We start from the raw sequence: 6462 nt of genomic DNA on the forward strand, positions 1-6462 counted from the left end.
TGATTCCTTTTCATCACTTGTTTCCCCCCCTTTTGTTTTTCAAACTACTCTGTAAAAAGAGTACTGACTTCTCTGTTGTTCTTGCTGGTAAGTGATGTTCAGGATCTCAGCCTCCTCTCCTCTCAGCTCTGGTGTTTATCAATGTGTGGCACAGAAAGTGTCTCTCCTTATGGAACTGGTGGTGTTCAGCTTTCCTGCAATACCATGCAATGCTCTTAATTTTATTCTTGCTTTGGAAGAAAACCCACCACCTCAGATTGTGATAAAGGCCACTTTCAGTCCTCATGCAACTTGTTCATACTTTCTTAGTTTGTGATCGGTTCCATTCTTCTCTCGGTTATTTTCCACGGTCGCTTTCTGCACGGAGCCCGTGCAGGCTGAGCTGTGCAGGCTGAGCTGTGCAGGCTGAGCTGTGCAGGCTGAGCTGTGCAGGCCCTGCTGCAGCAAACCACAGGTTGTGCTGCTGGTGTTTGTGCAGAGGGGAGGGATAGCTCTGCAGTGGTGGCTCAGACCCACAGATTTTGGATGAAATGAGGGCTGGGTATTGACTTACAGAAATAGACATGTTGTGGGGTGAAGTGGGGAGCCCTGGAACATGCTCGTTGGCCTGGGCTCTGTTGCCTCCATTGGTCAGCACTGGTGGCCAGGGCAGCTGGGAGCAGAATAGCAAAAGATTTGGTTTTCAATAGTCAACTGATTTATCAACAGTCTTTAAAAGCTTTGTATTTGTGACTCACACATGACTGTGCTGTTAGGAGAGAAAGTGAGGTTACTGAAGCCAAAACCTGGGGTACATGTGGGGGCAGCTGGTATCCCAGAAACATGTGAGGTTCTGGGCAGAAGGGACTGGCTCCTGAGGTGGAGAGAGAGCTGGGATTGTGCCCTCCAGATACCACTCCCAACTGATCATCTGGCTTTACGTACCAATTTCTCTGAAGTTTTCTTGGACAAAGATTCTTGCAGCTGTTATTTCACATGAGGGTCCTTAGCTGTGTGTGTAGAAAATCAGGCAGAGAGCACAGGGGACACAGTGGTGTCTTACACACTGTGACCACATTTGTAGGACTTTTTAATGTTCAGGGAAGTAAAGATAAAAAATTAGAGCTTCAAGCATCAGCAGAGCTGAGTGAATGATTAAACACAGATTTTTAAACAAATTACCTGGAAGTCTTAAAAAAAAAAAATAATCACCTGTACTGAAGATTTAAGCACGTACTTGTTTATTCCATTTCAAAACAGAGAATTACATGCCAGACAGAGCTGTATTAAACACTCCCCTGACAGTTCCACATGCCTTCAGTGCTGCAGGGATTGTTTTCCAATTACTCTCTGTCTCTGAAGTACAAGCTGACAAATGCAGAAAGGCTAGATCCTGGAAAGCAAGGGCGGGAAGGACGTGGTGGTGGAAAGAAGGGCAGATTCTGCTCGTGGTCAGAGGGGATTTTGAGATCTCCAGCTGTTATGTGTGTGTTCCTGTGCCTTTCCTTGTCCCTTTCCCTCCAATCTGAGGTAGGGTGGCATTTTTGATACGTGGGAGTTGCTGTAAATTAATGTGTCACTTCAAGAACAGAGCGACAGCAAATTCCAGCCAAAATCAGACTTTTAGGAGTTGAAATTTAAGTGCAGGAGAAGCAAAGCAGCTTGTTTTTCCTGCTGCAAGCTGAGTGCAGCTGAGGAACCATTTGGAGCTGGGCTGGGGCTGTCAAGTGTTCCCTAAACACGGTGTCAGCCAAGATGTCCCCTCACTGCTGGTACAAATTAGGCATTTTTTATTATTCTAATTTATTTGATAATTATTTTGCAAATTCATGAAACAAGGGAACATTTACTAATTTATTTTTTTAAAAACCTTCACCCAACTGTAGACCGTCCAGTTTTCTAAGTATAGAAACTGGTTGGTATTGGTTGTGTTTGAGCTCTGTGTCTTGTCACTGGCCCAGGCTGCAGCCTGATGAGTCGCTCCTCCCGCTCCTCCTGCGGCGAGACGGGCTCTGCTGGGGTCAGTGGACTCTCTGGTCCATCTTTTGCTGGTGTTCCTGGTATGTTACCTCCCATTAGGCTTCAAAAAAAAGACTCTGGGGATGCTAATAATAGTTGGATGTGTGGCTGGGAAGGCTGGTAGGTCAGGACAGGGCTGTGCTTGCTGTGCGCAGCTCCAGGAGAGGGACCTCAGCTCAGCTGTGCTTGATTTTCCTTAACTTCAACAACTCTCCTTTGGAAACTCAGCAGCAGGTTTCCTTCCACTTTTGCAAAGGTTAAACCAGGCACTAGGATCATTGGATTGGCTTTGTTATTAATACAAATGCAGGTGTTTGCAGTCCAGGGCACAGGCAATAGGAAAGGTTGTGTATTTGGTGCTAAAAACAAACCTGTTTATCCAAGTGGTGATCCCGTGCGAGTGCTGGTGTGGAGCTGCTGGGGCTGCTGCTGCTGTGCCACAGCCTTGCCACCACGGGCAGGATGGTGATGATTTGTGCCTCAGTTTTTGGTGGGTTCCTGTCTCTGCTGATAGCAAATGAGCTCCTGCAGGGTGCAGTGCCTGGAGCTCTGATTGTTCTGTCCCTGGCAGCCGGGCAGTGTCAGGACTGGGCTCTGCAGGCCTTGGCATTCCCTCATGCAGCAGGTGGCAGTGACACAGATACTTTTAGCTCTGAAATGCTCCAAATATCTATGGAAGGAGGACTATTTTGAAGTGTACAGTAGAAACTAAATTCTAGTTGTCTTGATTAATGCAAGGAATGGGTCAATCCTTCAAGTTAAAGAAAAAAAATCTGAGAGGCGTATTTTCAAAAAGCATAGTATTAATTTTAATATTGTAAAAAAAAAAAAGGAAAATACCTAAAATATACAGAGAACATATATATATCCAGATGTCTGAGGAATTTCAAGATAATCTACTTTTGTTTTCTGTGGATTTCTACCCATGGTGTACATATTGTGTGGATTGAACATTGGCTGTTTTAATACTATTGTTAAATTGTATTTTTATTTTGTGTTAAACTAATCATCACAGACACAGCTTTATTTTGTTTATGTAAAGGTTGCTATGCTATGTAGGTATAAAACCAAGAATTCTATTTTAACAAAAAAAAAGCATTTTATATTATTTATTAAATACATGTTTCTCCAACTTCTGACATTCCACAGAGTTTCTGCTCCATATATGTATAGAGGTGGCAGTTCCTTTCAAGCAGGATCAGTCAGCTTTATTCTGTTTTTCATAATAAAGTCAAAATAGTTTGTCAGTCTGGCCAACTTACCCTTCTGTTAGGAGCACAGTGACTTGCAGGTGCTGTCGGGACCATCTCAAAGTGCAGTGACTTGTGTCTGCAGAAACACCTGAAAAACTCCTGCAATATAATCCCCTCAGTTTGATATTTCTGCATTTCCCCTGTATTCCTGAGCATTGCAGAGAGCAAGCTTTTGTTCCTCTGAGCCTGTGCTGGGTTCATGAAGGTTAATAACCTTAACTTAGGGTAAGGAGTCAGCTTGATATTTGGAAAAGCTCAGGCATCAGCTCAGGTATTTAGAAAGCTCTTTAATTCCATGGTTGATGAGCTGGTGGAAGGGGGAGCCTGGCGAAGCTGTGGAGGTTGAGCAGGAGTGGAGGCTGCACTTGGGCTAGTCTGGGTGGAGGGCACAGGCTACCTGGCACCCACCAGTGCAAAAATGTATTTACTGAAAAGGGGTTTTGGTGTTTCAGGGTGATTACTTGCTCCCTCAGGAGAGGCTGGAGGCTGTGAGGCCAGGCAAGGTGCGCTGTGGAGCACAGGGGGGCCCAGCAGCAGATGCTGTGCTCATCCCCAGGCTGAGGAGGGAAGGGGACCCAGTGGGGACAGGCCCTCAGGGGTGTGGGGAGGCCAGCTGGCCCTTCCTCAAGCTGAAGCTCCCACATCAGCAGTCCCCTCACTGCCAGGAGCCACAGGGCAGGCTCAGCCAGGGGGAGTGGGGCTTGGCTGTGCTGCTGCCCCTGGGCCTGCTGGGGTGTTTGCTGGGGTGCTGCTACTGCTGGGCACATCTGTAGGTGACCAAACCAGCCACCCCCTTCCTGAGCAAGGTACAAAAATAGCATGGAATCCATCAGATAACTCAGTTACTAAAAATAATTCCAGTTGCAATCATGTCCTGTGCAGTTTGAGGAGAACTCAAGGTAGGAAAGCACGTTCTTTCCATTTCCACCATGGTGGAGCTTGAAGGACGTGCTCTTTGGGGCTGGGTGGGATGTGGCATCTCTAGGGTGAGCTGTGGTGTTGTCAGCTGTGCTGCTGAAGCCTTGTCTTGTTGAGACACTGCCTGATGTGGGGAGGGGATGGCTGCTTTTCCCTACTTCTTGCCTTGTTTTCCATTTTCCCCTTCTCACACCTGCCTGCTGGTGTTTGCTCTGTGGCTGAGCTGTTGTGTTGAGCTGCTCTGTCCAGAGCACCTGGAAAGAGGGAGAGGCTGGTGGCAGCTGTGACACCACAGTGGTAGGATAGTGGTTTCTTGGCATCACCTGCCAGGAATGTGCTGTGATTGTGATGTTGTTGAGCCTGGTGCCACAAATCTGATACGTGTCCAGGCAGGGGTTCTTTAGAAAACCTGGGGACAGGGTCAGAAAGCTGGTTATTTGTCCAAGGTCAGGATTTGTCTGGGTTTGTGTAACTCGCTGTCCTGCCAGCGGGACATGGAGCAGGTGTAGCTACGGGCTGGCCTGGATGTGGGGCTGGGAAGGGGCTTCCCCAGCTGTAGCAGGCACCCTTTCCTTAAGGAAGGGCAGAGATCTGAGAGTGGGTGAGATGGCAAATTAAAATGGTCTGAAAAACAGAATAAAGCAAGAGCATCCTAGGAGGGGTGTTTCACAAGCACTGTTTCAGTGACAACATTCAATCCTTCAGAAAACAAAAAGGAGCAGATTCACGTGAATAGCTACTAGAGATTTTAAAGAAATATATTGAAAGAGAACCCGTTTTCCATGTGTAATTTAATGGTAAGAAAAGCCAGTATCTGTAAATAACTTTAGATATTGTATCTATGAGAATCATTCCTTGTTTTATGTACTTGGCTCTTTTTGTATTTATTGTGCAGAGGAGGGTGTGCCCTGCGCCCGCGTGTGCTGCTGCCCGGCCAGCAGTGCTTCCCAGAGACTACTCAGAGTTTACAGCCCTCGGCCGTTTGTGACTGATGTGCCACACGTGGGTCCTTCCCCCGTTATTAATATTATTATTATTTTTTAAAGGATTATTTTGGCACAGCTAAGCTGCTTCTGTGTGTTGGTCAGTACAACTGCTCTCATACGATGAGAACCCCAATAAAAACCGTCCTTTGCGTGTGGGCTGTTGCCTGGTTCTTTTGGTCTCACCTGTCCCCTTCCCCACGGCTGTGCCAGGCCGTGCCAAGCTGTGCCAGGCCGTGCCAAGCTGTGCCAGGCCATGCCAGGCCAGGCAGCTGCCTGTGGGGCTCTGCTGGGCCGAATCCATGTGCCCCATTGTCCCAGCTGCTCCATGCAGAGGTAAGTCCCTTCATTGTTCACATCCACGTGTTTGTCCCTTCCTTGTGCACGGGTGGCTGTTGGGGACACTGGCTGATGGGATGGTGCCTGCTGTGGTGAGCATGGCCCTGGGGGTGAGCCTGGTGCACTGGGGGAGCACCCAAACCGTCCCCAGCAGGAGCTGTGAGGTGTGTTGTGGTGATGAGCAGTGGCTCTCGGAAGGCGTGGGAGGGACCCTGATGCTCAGAGCTGAGGGGTGGCCTGGCAGCAAACCCCCCACACAGCCAGGCTCCCCTGGGGCTGCCGTGCTGCTGGGGACCACCCGAGGGCTCCTTTCAAACTACATGTCCTCGGAACATGTAGCCATGGCATGGCTGGAACATGCCATTCCCAGCTGGAAGCAGGGACCGATGTCAGCAAGGTGCTCAGCTCAACCCTCGGTCTCATGTCAGGCAAGTACACACCAACACCTCTTTCCTTTGTCTCTATCAGCTTTTCCTGCTTTTGGCACTGGTGCCCTGGGCACGCGTGGAGCTCTTTGGTGCAGAGGGGTGTCACCTTTGCAGCTGGGTTTGGTGTGACCCTGCAGCCCTGGCTGGGTCCTGCTGTCCTTGCAGAGTCACCCTCTGCCCTGTGTGTGCTCTGTCCCCAGCAGAGCTCTGGGGGGTGTGAGGCTGGGGGTGGGGGTGCCAGTCACCCCCCAGGCAGGCAGAGCATCCCCCAGGCAGGCAGGGCCCCCCAGGGCAGGCAAGACCCCTGCTCCCTGCCCACTTGACAGCTTTGGCATTAGCACCACGGTGACTTTTTCTTTCCACTGGGTAGAAAAGTGTTTTGACTCCTGTTCCTGGCCCCCTCCCCAGCTCAACCCCCCCAGCCTGTTCCTCCCAGGGAGCCCTGTGATGGACGTCTGACCCGGGGGGCTGGGGGGCAGCCCCTTATCCCCCTTTTGCACCAGCCCCGGGCTGGCTCACCCCCACCCGCCGCAGTTCCGTGCG

Source organism: Chaetura pelagica, unplaced genomic scaffold (genome assembly GCF_000747805.2).
Source record: "Chaetura pelagica isolate M959 unplaced genomic scaffold, ChaPel_1.0 scaffold294, whole genome shotgun sequence".
NCBI lineage: Eukaryota > Metazoa > Chordata > Aves > Apodiformes > Apodidae > Chaetura > Chaetura pelagica.